Source organism: Arachis stenosperma, chromosome 3, assembly GCF_014773155.1.
Source record: "Arachis stenosperma cultivar V10309 chromosome 3, arast.V10309.gnm1.PFL2, whole genome shotgun sequence".
NCBI classification, from domain to species: Eukaryota; Viridiplantae; Streptophyta; class Magnoliopsida; order Fabales; family Fabaceae; genus Arachis; species Arachis stenosperma.
The window spans coordinates 131,292,069-131,308,527 of record NC_080379.1 but is presented as its reverse complement, the minus strand read 5'-3'; the positions used below and the strand labels follow the sequence as shown (position 1 = coordinate 131,308,527).

The 16,459-nt window shown below is 31.4% G+C and overlaps 1 long non-coding RNA gene across 1 annotated transcript; it reads left to right on the top strand.

The window, feature by feature from the left end:
* Positions 1–10,701: 10,701 nt before the first annotated feature.
* LOC130965296 (uncharacterized) lies at positions 10,702–15,313 on the top strand. Its single transcript, XR_009081212.1, has 3 exons — positions 10,702–11,280; positions 11,408–11,540; positions 14,495–15,313. It is a non-coding gene; the product is annotated as an uncharacterized LOC130965296 (long non-coding RNA).
* Positions 15,314–16,459: the final 1,146 nt, after the last annotated feature.

Here is a 16,459-nt window from a genome sequence, read left to right as displayed (position 1 = left end):
GATATGAATTTAATTTTATGATTTTTGATACTCTTAATGCTCTTGGGTTCGATTATACCAACTTGGTTGGTAAGATTACTGAGCAAATGTATATGTCAAATGGGGTTAAGGGACAATACACTGTGTATATACATATATATATGCTTAAACGAGTATGGCACAATCTTTGGACAAAGCGGTTAGTACGTACGATAGGAAGGAAATCGGATAGTCAAAGGCATCTAACTTATTAGCCAATTTGGCTTTGTCCCATCTCCCAACAAATGCTTTTTTACAATGTAAGCAAATAAGCAATACGTCCATTGCATATGTAACTCGCATTTTCATGCCTATACGAGATAATCAATTAAAATAATGCCCGATTTTATTGATGGGGGGCTAAGGCATGGTCAGATTTTGTGCCGTAATAGAAGCCTGTTGAGAGGATTGGATAGATTTGACTGTAATCGTCCCAGAATAAGTGATATCCTAGTATCGGGCACTCAGAACTTTCATTTTTGGATACGGAACAGACTCGAAAACGATCCCGCATACGAAGGTATCAGACGGGTGAAAGATTTGTCGTGCGTTTGGCAACTTCAACGAATACCCGTAACTCCACCCACAATAACTTAAACAAAAACGTATCACACTCCGAAAACAGACCACATAACCGTCAACATTTACAAAAATCTTTGGAATTAAATAAACCCACCTACCCTTCTAAACCATCGTCAAGTATTCTTTAGAAAAAAGTATAATTCATTGATAAATTTATTTATTTTATTGATAATTTCGGTTGTATTTTTTTCTTAACAAATTTATTAACAACAATTTTTTTTAATTCAATCTAGATTTTATTGAATATCTTGCTGGAATTGGGAGTGAGATTACTCTTGAAAAAGATGGCAAGTATACCAAGTACAATATTATTGAATTTTTATGGTAATACAAATGGAGAGCTCATATGCTGACGGAGCGTTCATACATTGAGTTTGGTAATTTAATTGCTTAGGTGTCGTCACTAGAAATTTTTAGAATTATAAATTATAAATTATTATTTTCTTAGGTTGTTACTTTTTAATTTTAAATTATTTGCTTAGGTTGTTTTACTTAAGTAATTACTTTTAAATTCTAGGTTGTTTTACTTGAAAAAAGATCCTCTAAAGTGATAATGTTAGTAAAGTAATAAAGTGATGCTTTAATTACCTTAAATTTGCAACATTTATTATTTGTGAGCCCCACCATCTTAATCCAAGGGTGGTTAATGATGTACTTTTTTCTCTAAAATGACAATATAACTTTAGATGAGTCGGATCCGTTTTATTTAGCTAATTATTTTTAAAATTTTAAGTTATTTGTTTAGGTTGTTATTTTTAAATTTTATGTTATTTACAGATTATTCTTTTAAATCATAAATTATTATTTACTTAAGTTGTTACTTTTTAATTTTAAGTTATTTGCTCATAAATTAAAATTTTCAAGAAAATTAATTTCCGTATACGAGTGATGAGGTTATGAACACTACAAAGCTACAAAAATTCTCCATTATCATGCTAAATTAAGATGGTTTGGCTCAATGAAGACGTGAATTTCTTACCAATTTCTTAAATAATATGAAATTTATATTATTCATATTTTAAATTTGTTTGTTTTATCCCCATTTAATTATTTTTTTTATTTTTGTTTATTAATTCTAGGGAGAAAAAATACATACCTCAGTTAAGAAAGCACTTGTGTCTTTATTCGTGAATTTACTAAGAGACGGAATATCTTATCAAATAAGATATTTTGGTGTTAGACTCAATGTGGATAACTTCAAGACTACATATCATGAGTATATGGTTAATTTAAGCCAACTACCAATTTGCATATATTTCCAAAATCGTCAAGTATCCCACGATATGAATTTAATTTTGTGAGTTTTGACACTCTCAATGCTCCTGGGTTTGATTACATCTATCTAGTTGGTAAGATTATTGTTTTAGAAAAGTATAATTCATTGAAATTTTTTTTATTTTATTGATAATTTCGGTTGTATTTTTTCTTAACAAATTTATTGACAGTAAACTTTTTTTTTTTAATTTTAGTCCAATCTAGATGTTATTCGATATCTTGCTGAAATTGGCTGAAAAAGATGGCAATGGCAAGTCTACCAAGTATATTATAACTGAATCTTTATAGTAATACAAAGGGGGAGCTTATACACTAAAGTTGTGCTCATATATTGAGTTTGAAAATTTATTTGCTTAGGTGTCGTCAATAGAAATTTTTAGAATTATATTTATTAACTATAAATTATTATTTGCTTAGGTTAGGTTGTTACTTTTTAATTTTAAATTATTTTCTTAGGTTATTTTATTTAAATTGTTATTTTTTAAATTTTTGGTTTTTCTTTTTAAAAAGAATAATCTAAAGTGACATTATTAGTAAAGTAATGATGTGATGCTTTAATCACCTTTAAATTTACAATATTTATTATTTGTGAGTCCTACCATCTTAATCTAAGAGTGATTAATGGTGTACTTTTTTCTCTAAAGTGACAATATAACTTTAGAGGAGTCGGATCTGTGTTACTTAGGTTGTTATTTTTTAAATTTTAAGTTATTTGTTTAGGTTGTTATTTTTAAATTTTAAGTTATTTACAGATTACTCTATTAAATCATAAATTATTATTTACTTAAGTTGTTACTTTTTAATTTTAAGTTATTTGCTCATAAATTAAAATTTTTGAAAAAATTAATTTACATTTATGTGGTTAATTTAAACCAACGTACCGATGTGCATATACTTCCAGAATCGTCAAGTAACCCACGATATAGATTTAATTTTATGATTTTTGATACTCTTAATGTTCTTGGGTTCGATTATACCAACTTGGTTGGTAAGATTACTGAGCAGATGTATATGTCAAATGGGGGTAAGGGACAATACACTGTGTATATACATATATATGCTTAAACGAGTATGCCACAATCTTTGGACAAACCGGTTAATACGTACGATGGGAAGGGAACCAGATAGCTAAAGGCATCTAACTTATTAGCCAATTTGACTTTGTCCCATCTCCCAACGAATTCTTTTTTACGATGTAAGCAAATAAGCAATATGCCCATTGCATACGTAGCTCGCATTCCTACGCCTTACCAGATAATCAATTAAAATAATGGCCCAGTTTTATTGATGGGGGGCTAAGGCATGGTCAGATTTTGTACTGTAATAGAAGCCTGTTGAGAGGATTAGATAGATTTAAACGTAATCGTCCCAGAATAAGTGATTGCGAAAGGAAATATCCTAGTGTCGGGGCACTCAGAACTTTCATTTTTGGATACGGAACAGACCCGAAAACGATCCCGCATACGAAGGTACCATACGGGTGAAAGATTCGTCGCGCGTTTGGGAACTTCAACGAATACCCGTAACTCCACCCACAATAACTTAAACAAAAATGTATCACACTCCAAAAACAGACCACACAACCGTCGGCATTTACAAGTATCCTTGGAATTAAATAAACCCCACCTACCCTTCTAAACCGCCGTCAAGTATTCTTTAGAAAAAGTATAAATCATTGATAAATTTATTTATTTTGTTGATAATTTCGGCTGTATTTTTTTCTTAACAAATTTATTAACAACAAACTTTTTTTTTTCATTTTAATTCATTCTAGATGTTATTGGATATCTTGTTGGAATTGGGAGTGAGATTACTCTTGAAAAAGATGGCAAGTGTACCAAGTACAATATTATTGAATCTTTACGATAATAAAAATGGAGTGCTCATATGCCGACGGGGTGCTCATATGTTGAGTTTGTAATTTATTTGCTTAGCTGTCGTCACTAGAAATTTTTAGAATTATAAATTATAAATTAGTATTTGCTTAAGTCGTTACTTTTGAATTTTAAATTATTTGCTTAGGTTGTTTTACTTAAGTAAATTTTTTTAAATTCTAGGTTGTTTTACTTGAAAAAAGATCCTCTAAAGTGACAATGTTAGTAAAGTAATAAAGTGATGACTTAATTACCTTAAATTTGAAACATTTATTATTCGTGAGCCCCACTATCTTAAACCAAGGGTGATTAATGGTGTATTTTTTTCTCTAAAGTGACAATATAACTTTAGAGGAGTCGGATCCGTTTTACTTAGGTGTTATTTTTCAAATTTTAAGTTATTTGTTTAGGTTATTATTTTTAAATTTTAAGTTATTTGCAGATTACTCTTTTAAATCATAAATTATTCTTTACTTAAGTTGTTATTTTTTAATTTTAAGTTGTTTGCTCATAAGTTAAAATTTTCGAAAAAATTAATTTACGTATACGAGTGATAAGGTTATGAACTCTACAAAGCAACAAAAATTCTCCATGATCATACTCAATTGAGATGGTTTGACTGGATGAAGACGTGAATTTCTTTCTAATTTCTTAAATTATATTAAATTTATATTATTCATATTTTAAATTTGTTTGTTTATCCCCATTTAATTGTTCTTTGATTTTTGTTTATCAGTTATAGGAAGGAAAAATACACGCTTCAGTTAAGAAAGCTCTTGTGTCTCGATCCGTGAATTTGCTAAGAGATGGAATATCTTATCAAATAAGATATTTTGGTGTTGGAGTCAATGTAGGTAACTTCAAGATTACATATCATTAGGGATGCACATGCATCGGATAATATCCGCATATCCACGATAATTATCCGCGTCCGATCCGAATTTTATGTATATTATCCGATTCGCAGAGCCATCAGATCGAATCGGATATGATCCGCACTATGGTAGGATCAGATTGCGAATTTGGCAGTGATATCCACATGTCTCATATAAATAACATAGTTTAAGAAAGTAAACTCTAATGTGATGGATTTTAGTGTGTTGTTTTATGAATTTTATGATTTCTTATTTTTAATTTTTTATGTTGTACTTTAACTTAGAATAATTAAAATTAGATCTTGTGTTATTATTTTTCTTTTATTTTTCAAGAGAATTTTTATCGATAATATTTTAGGAATAAATAGGCTTAAACATGTGAAAAATTAGATTTTCTAAAGCCAAAAATGCCTTAAAACAATTATTTTGAATTATGCAGATATACCCAATATCCGATCCGATCCGTAAGTTTACGGATCGGATCGGATCCAACTTAAAAAAATTCGGATATCGTATTCGATCCGATCCGATGAGTGTAGTGCGGATCGGATAGAATTATAGGCTATAACCGATCTGATCCGATCTGTGTGCTACCCTATATATCATGAGTATGTGGTTAAATTAAACCAACATACTGATGTGCATATACTTCCAGAATCGTCAAGTAATCCACAATATGGATTTAATTTTGTGATTTTTGACACTCTCAATACTCCTGGGTTAGATTATACCTACTTGGATGGTAAGATTATTGTTTTAGAAAAAGTATAATTCATTAATAAATTTATTTATTTTATTGATAATTTTGGTTGTATTTTTTCTTAACAAATTTTTTAACAACAAACTTTATTTTTAAATTTTAATCAATTCTAGATGTTATTGAATATCTTGATGGAATTGGAAGTGAGATGACTCTTGAAAAAGATGACAAGTCTACTAAGTACAATATTATTGAATCTTTATAGTAATACGAATGGGAAGCTCATATGCTGACATGGCAATCATACATTGAATTTAGGAATTTATTTGCTTAGGTGTCTTCACTAGAAATTTTTAGATTTATATTTATAAATTATAAATTATTATTTGCTTAGGTTGTTACTTTTGAATTGTAAATTATTTGCTTAGGTTGTTTTATTAAAGTTGTTATTTTTTTAAATTTTAGGTTGTTTTACTTGAAAAAAGTTCTTTTAAAGTGACAATATTAGTAAAGTAATAAAGTGATGCTTTAATCACCTTTAAATTTGCAACCTTTGTTATTTGTGAGCCGCACTATTTTAATCCAAGGGATATTAGTGGTGTATTTTTTCTCTAAAGTGACAATATAACTTTAGAGGAGTCGGATCCGTTTTACTTAGGTAGCTATTTTTAAAATTTTAAATTATTTGTTTAGGTTATTATTTTTAAATTTTAAGTTACTTGCAAATGACTCTTTTAAATCATAATTATTATTTACTTAAGTTGTTACTTTTTAATTTTAATTTATTTGCTCATAAATTAAAATTTTTGAAAAAATTAATTTACGTATACCAGTGATAAAATTATGAACACTACAAAGTTACAAAAATTCTCCATGATTATACTTAATTGAGATGGTTTGTCTCGATGAAGACGTGAATTTCTTAAAAATTTCTTAAATAATATTAAATTTATATTATTCATATTTTAAATTTTTTGTTTATCCCCATTTAATTGTTCTTTGATTTTTGTTTATCAATTTTGAGGAAGAAAAATACACGCGTTAGTTAAGAAAGCTCTTATGTCTCGATCTTTGAATTTGCTAAGAGACGGAATATCTTATAAAATAAGATATTTTGGTGTTGGATTCAATCTGGGTAACTTCAAGACTACATATCATAGGTATGTGGTTAATTTAGACTAACGTACCGATGTGCATATACTTTCAGAATCATCAAGTTTCCCACGATATGGATTTAATTTTGTTAGTTTTGACACTCTCAATACTCCTGGGTTCAATTACACCTATTTGGTTGGTAAGATTATTGTTTTAGAAAAAGTATAATTCATTGATAAATTTATTTATTTTATTGATAATTTCGGTTGTATTTTTTTCTTAACAAATTTATTGACAACAAACTTTTTTTTTAATTTTAAGCCACTCTAGATGTTATTGAATATCTTGTTGAAATTAGGAGTGAGAGGACTCTTGAAAAATATGGCAAGTCTACGAAGTACAATATTATTGAATCTTTATAGTAATACAAATGGGGAGTTCATATGCTAACGTGGCACTCATACGTTGAGTTTGTAAATTTATTTGTTTAGGTGTCGTCACTAGAAAATTTTAGAATTATATTTGTAAATTATAAATCGTTATTTGCTTAGGTTGTTGCTATTTAATTTTAAGTTAGTTACTTAGGTTGTTTTACTTAAGCTGTTATTTTTTTTATTTTAGGTTGTTTTATTTGGAAAAAAATCCTTAAAGTAACAATGCTAGAAAAGTAATAAAGTGATGATTTAATCACCTTTAAATTTGTAACATATAGTATTTGTGGGCCCACTATCTTAATTCAAAAGTTACTAATGGTGTACTTTTTTCTCTAAAGTCACAATATAACTTTAGAGGAGTCGAATTCGTTTTACTTAGGTAGTTACTTTTTAAATTTTAAGTTATTTGTTTAGGTTGTTATTTTTAAATTTTAAGTTATTTACAGATTACTCTTTTAAATCATAAATTATTATTTACTTAAGTTGTTACTCTTTAATTTTAAGTTATTTGCTCATAAATTAAAATTTTCGAACAAATTAATTTACGTATACGAGTGACAAGGTTAAGAACACTACAAAGCTACGAAAATTTTTCATTTTCATACTCAATTGAGATAGTTTGGCTCGATGAAGACGTGAATTTTTTACCAATTTTTTTAAATAATATTAAATTTATATTATTCATCTTTTAAATTTGTTTGTTTAACCCCATTTAATTGTTCTTTGATTTTTGTTTACCATTTCTAGGGAGAAAAAATACACGCCTTAGTTGACAAAGCTCTTGTGTCTCGATCCATAAATTTGCTAAGAGACAGAATATCTTATCAAATAAGATATTTTGGTATTGGACTTAATGTGGGTAACTTCAAGATTACATATCATGAGTTTGTTGTTAAATTAAACCAACATACCAATGTGCATATACTTCTAGAATCGTAAAGTATCTCACGATATGAATTTAATTTTCTGAATTTTGATACTCTCAATATTCCTAGATTCGATTACACCTATTTGGTTGGTAAGATTATTATTTTAGAAAAAGTATAATTCATTGATAAATTTATTTATTTTATAGATAATTTCGATTGTATTTTTTTCCTTACAAACTTATAGACAATAATTTTTTTTATTTTAATTCATTCAAGATGTTATTAGATATCTTGCTGGAGTTGGGAGTTAGAGAACTCTTGAAAAAGATGGCAAGTCTACCAAGTACAATATTATTGAATCTTTACGGTAATACAAGTGGGGAGCTCATATGCTGACGTGGCGCTCATACGTTGAGTTTGGAAATTTATTTGCTTAGGTGTCGTTACTAGACATTTTTAGAATTATATTTAAAAATTATAAATTATTATTTGCTTAAGTTGTTACTTTTTAATTTTAAATTATTTGCTTAGGTTGTTTTACTTGAAAAAAGATCCTCTAAAGTGACAATGCTAATAAAGTAATAAATTGATACTTTAATCACCTTTAAATTTGCAACATTTTTTATTTGTGAGCCCTACTATCTTAATCTAAGGGTGATTAATAGTATACTTTTGTCTCTAAAGTGACAATATAACTTTAGAAGAGTCGGATCCGTTTTACTTAGGTAGTTATTTTTTAAATTTTAAGTTATTTATTTAGGTGGTTATTTTTAAATTTTATGTTATTTACAGATTACTCATTTAAATCATAAATTATTATTTACTTAAGTTGTTACCTTTTAATTTTAAGTTAGTTGCTCATAAATTAAAATTTTTGAAAAAATTAATTTACGTATATGAATGATAAGGTTATGAACACTACAAAACTACGAAAATTCTATATTACCATACTTAATTGAGATTGTTTGGCTCGATGAACACGTGAATTTCTTACCAATTTCTTAAATAATATTAAATTTATATTATTCATATTTTAAATTTGTTTGCTTATCCCCATTTAATTGTTCTTTGATTTTTGTTTATCAATTCTAGGGAGAAAAAGTATACGCCTCAAATAAGAAAGCTCTTTTATCTTGATCCGTGAATTTGCTAAGAGACGGACTATCTTATAATATAAGATATTTTGGTGTTGGACTCAATGTGGGTAACTTCAAGACTGCATATCATGAGTATGTGGTTAATTTAAACCATGCACCGATGTGCATATAGTTCAAGAATCGTCAAGTATCCCACTATAACACTCTATCACACTTAATCATATGCTTAAATTAAGAGACTGAGGAGGTGAGGTATTACGACTTCTAAAAGTAAAAATATATACATATAATATAGTTGAAAAAGATTTATAACTAGGAGCCTTGGAAGAAAGAGTAAAACAAAAGCGTTAAACCGAAAGGTGCAACACTCGCGTAAACGATAAGTATGAGAGAAGAATTCCAAAGATACATATATCAAGGCTTCTGACCCGGGTCGCGAAGTTAAAACCGGACAGAGCATATAAACATATATACATATATATATATATATATATATATATGAGAATCCCCAAAAACATGACTCACAATACTGTTTACAGAACCTATTTCTCCAAATCAACCTCTAGGAGGGACAAGCATAAGATACAAGGTGGAGAATCTATATACATATATGAGTATAAACAAAATATGTCCCTGAGTTCCAAGAGTTCTTCGCTTCATCAGAGTCTCCAGAATACAGAGTGGTTCTTCTTAACCTGCATCTGAAAAACAACAATATTGTATGAGATGAGAACCGGAGGTTCTCAGTATGATTAAGGTGCCCACATATATAATAAATAAGGTCCCGGAAAAGCCAAAGGCAATCCTAGAACTTCGACACTCAGATTATAAAACTTAAAGGTGTAAACTGAACCATAAATTTGGTAAAACTCTCTAAGGTACCCAAGTCACAATCTATCTCTAACCGTTGCTTTCACTTTCACCTAACATAGCATTCTATATATTTTACCGCTTACTCATAAATCATTGTTAACTAATCCTTACCACTGATCCAACCAGTCACGGCCTGTGGCCCAAATCAAACCAGCCCAGCCTCCGGCCCAAATAAACTCAACATAGTCTCCGGCCCGGTTCAAAATAAATCATCATTATTATCAGTCCACCACCAAAGTACTCAAAATAGAATGACAATCACAAACACAAGCAAATACAAGGCAAACATATTTAAAGAACAGTTACAGCAAGTATCACAGTGACCAGTTATACAGAATTTATCAGATAGGCAAACCAAAATAAGTATGCACACCCTAACAAAGCAAACAAATGCAACATGATCTGTAACGATCCTAATTTTTGAAAATCAAATAATTAGTTATTTGTGAGTTATTTTAAGAAAATTATTTTGCTAAAGGTGGTTAAATAGAGTTTCATGATAATTGAAGTTTAAATTAATTAGAATAATTGTATAATTTAATTTAAATAAATTCTATTTTAAATGAATTATGTTATTAATTTGAACTTCTAGAAATTATTTTATTAGACATGATTAGATTGATATTTATAAATACTTTAAGTTTAAGTCAATTAATATTTATGTACAATTTTTATTATAATTGGTTATTTTATAAATTGAAATTAAAGTTTCGGAGATAGAAAAATAATAGAGACTTGTATGATTTAATCTAGAAAATTGATATTTGAATTTAAATTGTACTTTACAAAATATAATTAACTTGTTCATTTTATAATATAAATTAGAAATAATTGATTAAACTTAGCAATATTTTGATAAATAATGTTTCTAAATATTTTTAATAGAGTACATTTGATTTTAAAATTATCCTATCCTCCAATTTTATCAAAATATCTATTCATATCTATCCATGTTCTTTTATAAAATCCTAATTTCTAATCCCAAATTCCCAAATCAAACTCAGAAACCCTAATTTCCCAAATTAGAAACCCAAACCCTAGAGACCCCATTCCTCACCCACGGAAGCCTCACAGCAAGAAAAAGGGGGAAGATGGGAATCAGAGAAGAGAAAAAGGAACCAGAGAGGAGGGAGATGCCGTTGCAACTGCCGCCGTCCTTGTCGCCGTTTGTGGTGCCGGCGAGGAGTGCCGTCGCCAGGAGAGAAGAGTGACGCGGAGGAGGGAGATGAAGCTTTATTGTCGTCGCGCTTTGCTGCCACGAGGCCGCCGTCGCCGCTGCTTCGAAGGGAGCCGTAGTCATCGCCGTCAAGCATGAAGGGTGGAGAAGAGAGAGCTTGCTCATCGCAGGAAGCATAGCCGCGCCATCACCGTTGAGCCTAGATGCCATCGATGGAAGCCACCGCAGCCGCCTGAGAAGAACCCACAGAGAGAGAGGGAGCCCGAGAGAGGAACGCAAACCTCTGTGTTGCGCTGTCATTCTGTCGCTGTTCTGCCGGGTTGATGCTGCCTTTGCTATCCAAGCTGTCACCAGAGTCTAGAACAGCACCAGCCTTCTTGTTCTGGTTCTGATATTCCTATTCTTGAACCTGTAAGCTTTAATCCTTACTCTGTTTCCATTTTATTTCTTAGTCTTCTCTGTTATGAGTAAGGAAAACCTATGTCTCTGTGTAACGTTGCTGCTATGCCTTCCCTGTTTACTGATGAAACTATCAAAGGTGATAGTATCGGTGATAATAAAGAACTGTTGGAGTTGCTGCTGCTGCTGCTGTTCCGGCCGCATTGGCTGTTGTAAACTAGGAAAAAGAAAAGGATCGTTGCGTTTAAATTCGACGGTTTCAACTAATTGAGGTAGGGGATTTAACGTTTTTAATTTAGAATGCCTACAAAGTTATTGGATAAGTGCAAATGGTTAATAATAGTTAAGAATTTCTTAATTGATAAGAATGACTTGAAATGTGTTTGAGAATGGTTAGCTATTGTGATTTTTCTGAGTTATGATCTGAATTATAATTGAAATTAGATGCGGTTGTGAAATGTGACTGAATTGTTGATTCTGTGATGAATTGGTTGAGATTCTGATTTTGAGTGAATTATTGACTTGTTTGATGTTGAAGGGGATATTTGATGAATGGGAATGGCTGTGAAGTTTACTTGTAACTAGTTGAGATTGGTTTTGGTGGTTATTGAAGGATTGGGACTAAGAGATTAAACTGTTTTGAGAACCTGTGATTTTCTGAAATAATATAGTAAATTTTAAGAGTATCTAAATAATTTTGTAATGGTTAGACTAATTCTCTGTGTCATGATTTATTGATTCTGACTTGGCTGTGATTGTGGCCGGTTTCACTGTTGTAAGTGATTGATTTGATGATTGTGCGTACTGAATGTTGTAAGGGATAGAATAAATGGTGTTACTTTTGTTGCTGAGCTTGCTGGTGTGAATTGATGAGTTATTGTGTGTTTGAATGATGATGAGTGTATATGGAAAATTACGCTTGGCATAGTGTAGAAAAGAAAAGGTTTGGTGATGCTTAAGTACTTGATATCGTGTGAATTATTGATTCTGGGTTCTTGGGCTGTGTTGGCAATGAAGAAAAATTTTGAATAATTGGAAAGAGGTTAAACGTGTGATTTTGGAAGGGTTATAAGTTCAAATGTGGTTTTTGACAAGTAAGGTTGTTGAAAATGCTTAAGGCAGAAATTCTGCATACATGACAGTAGAAAGAATCAATATCTGGGAGCATCCCAGGTCATATACTTGAATGAAGCTATTTTTGCATGAAACTTTACTGTGTTTTGAGCATCTCATAAAAAATTCAGAATTTATTGATGAGTATTTTGGGAGAAATGAATTTTTGAAGATTGAGGGTTTCTGCAGAAAATTCTGTTCCTTTACTGCAGAAGCACCAACTTCCAACTCACTTAACTTTCAATTCTGGTAAGTATTTGAGCTGAAACCAACGGCATTTTCAAGCTTCCTGTGTCCACGATCTTCATTTTAAATTTCATGTCAATATCCTATTTAACCAAGTAGATATGTTGAAAAGAGTATGGATAACTCACTGGATTTTGGAAACCGAATTCTAAAGGGCCTGGCTGTGTTTCTCACTTCATAACTTTTTCATATGACATGGTATTAATCTGGAAGTTGATTCAATACAAAGCTAAAAGAGTCTTGTTTGAGATCGTGAATTTTGAAAGGCATTGGGTGAAAACTGAATTTTTAAGGAATTTATCAAACTTACTACTTGCTGCTGTTTTTCTGCATTTTCTTAGGAAACAATAACAGAATTTTAAAAGAGATGGTACAAGTTTTTATTGTGACCAAATTACCTCAACACCAAGTTTCCTGGAATACTAGTTTATTGAGTTTAATTTTGAAAGAATCCTATGACAAATGAAAGTTAGTTACGAATTGATGAGGTGAAAGTTGAATTGATAGGTTATGTGGGAATTGTGGGTTATAACTGAACTGTTGGCTATTGTAAATTGTGAATTTTCTGACTGATTTGAGAACCTCTTATTTGGTAATTGTTGAGGAAAGGGGGAGATTTGTTGAGAAAGAGGGAACCCGTAAGGGTGGCTAAGTCCGAGTTTTAGGGGAGGTGCTGCCGAAATTTTATAAAATCTGAAGTTTTATTTGAGAAAGTTAAGAAAGGTTTAAGATGTATTAAGGTTTCAAAGGGAAAGAGAGAATGAAGATTGATTTGTGGATTGTTGAGATTGAGAAAAGGATAATGAAAAGTGATAAAAGGCGGGAAAACCCCACGAACTGTTAGTTATTTAACTACGGGGAAACCCAGAACTGATAATTGGTTAAATTCGGGAAGTACCCACGAACTGAATGATCATTGATCTCGGGGAAACCTATAAATTGTTATTTGTTTTATATGCGGGAAAAACCCACGGACTGATAATCATTGATTACGGGAATAACCCATGAATTGTTGTATGTTGATCTCGGGTATAACCCACGAACTGAAGATCATTATTTGCTGTGTATTGATCTCGGGTATAACCCACGAACTGAAGATCACTATGTTATTGTGTACTGATCTCGGGGAATAACCCACGAACTGAAGATCTCTGTTTTATTGTTGTGTATTGATCTTGGGGAATAACCCACGAACTGAAGATCTTTGTTTTGTTTGTGAATTGATCTCGGGGACGCCCACGAACTGAGGATCACTGTTTCCCCTTGTGCGTATATTATGGGGTCGGGCTTTGCGCCGATTGCCGGTAGTCACGAAGGAGTGGTATTCTTACCACCGACACATATGCACTAAGGACACAAAGGGAAGCCATATCTGGGACTTGTTCCTAGGTAATGTCGGGCTGCAGGGTGTAAACCGACACGTGAGCTCATGGCCTGCTTAGGACAGACATGCATCATATTAGTTGTGTATTTGCATTTGGTTGTATTGCTTGTATTACTTGTTTGTGATTGTGTTGTTTGTCTTATTGTGATTTGTTTGTGTGTTGAATTGAGTTTCTTACCTGTGCTAGTAGTTTGTGAATGGATAGAGATGATTAATATCTGTTGTTATGACTTTGAATCAATTATGTGGCTGAAAGGTATTTAATATGACAAGTTTTGCAATTGAGATCAGTTTTGGGTTTAGAAATTCAAAGAAAGTAATTATTTAACTAAAGTAAGATTGACAAGTATTTCAAAGGGTTTGACAAAGATGGATTATTAAGCAAAGTTAATTATTTGCATGTTAATCATTACTTTTATGGCATTCCCATTCCCTACTGAGAACGTGTGGTTTGTTCTCACCCCAAATTTTCCACCCTTTCAGTGACACAGATTCGAAGACTCCGTTTGAAGCTGCAGGCGATTATAGATCTTATTTATGAGTTAAGTTTATGACTTGAGTTATTTTCATAGAAGTTCCCTCGCTCTTATTGCTTAACATTTTTATTCTATACAGAGGGATAGGATTTGTATCTAAGGTTTATTGGAAATCTTTTGTATGACAGATATTATTATTAGTAATTATGTGATTATTATTACTTGGTGATGTTTGCTATATGATTTGATAAATAAAAACAAAAATTTTCTGGTATTTTTACTAAAATTGAATCGCGATATTGAACTAAAGGCTCAATAGTAAATAGTTAATAAAGGAAAGCAAGTGGGTAACACCTTACTTTCGGTACGGTCATGACGTTCTGGAAGTTGGGTCGTTACATGATCCATGCCTGTCCTACGGGTCGTGAGCTCACGTGTCTGTACTTTGCCAGAACACGATACATTCGGTAGCTAACCTGGATATCATCCTCTTGAAAACCGGTAGGCGGTACACCACCACGAACCCTACCATTGCAAGCGGTACACCACCACGAACCTCGCAAGAAAAAACAACACACACACGTGGATGGTATACCACCACGAATCCCACATACATTCACTTTCAAAAATATGTGGGCAGTAAACCACCACGAACCCCACAAAGCATTTCACTTAAAATCATGTGGGCGGTAAACCACCACGAACCACACACACATATCGACACTAGGCAAGCAGTAAACCACCACGAACCTTGCCAGGTCAAAGCTCAAAACAATTTCATTATAAATTATTCATTCATATACATATCACAAACCAATGCAACACAATTCACAAGTCATCCTACTATCATTATCATCATTTAATATCCTCATCAATTATCACAAACAACATATTCTCATAGACAACTCAACATTCAACACCTCATAATCTACTTAACCAATTCCATAACATCAATTTAACAATTATCCTCAACACAACCCAATCAACAATTTAATTCAACAACTAACAATCAATTCAACTTATCCTATGGGTCAACTAGCCTAAGTTTTTACGACACATTACATTTTATATACTAGAAATCAAAACCATATATTGACTGATTTTTCGATAAACCCGTAACACCACCAAAGGCACCAAACACAGCCCCAAGAATCCAAAATCTCCAAAGCAATGATACCCAAACTCCACCAAGTCTCTAATGTTCACAATCAAGCTGCAATTCACATATATACACACCTAATTCACATTACCACACACACACACACACACACACACACACACACATATGATGAGTTTGAAAAACTCTAATTTAATTTTGATGATGAACAAATATTATTAAAATAATTAATTACAAAATTATTAATTTGATTTTCATTAAACATATGTTAATTAATAATTTTGTGATGCAGGTTTTAATTGGGCCGAAAATAAAAGAATTGCAGCAAGTCCAAAATCAAAACTTGCAATCAGCTTTGTTTAATGTTTCCTACATTATGGCTGAATGGTTATAATAGATGTTGGGCCAGAATGAATCTCATTGCTCCAAAGCCCAACTATGATCCATGATGAGTGACTCAATGAGTGATCCAAAATTCATCAGGAAAGCAAATGTTATCATTTGCTCATGGATGAAATCATTTTTATTAATTGGGCCAGCTTTATCTATTATTGATACTAGCCTAAAAATTGTCCTCATGCATGGTCCGAAACCATGAAGCAAAGAAAACAAAGCTTCAAATATTTCCAACGGATTCCATCTCACTCTTTGGATGGATTTCAAATTTAATTTGCTAAGCATTGGAAACATGAGAGAGAATATGACTTTGATTTGATGGAAATCATTATGCTTCACGCTACTCCACCTAAGGGAAGTAAAAGCAACATCTTCTCAATTAATTTTGTTTATTTCATTAAATTGCTTTTCTTCCAAGATTGTTTCTTCTCTCTCATCTCTTTCTTCTCTTCGGTCATT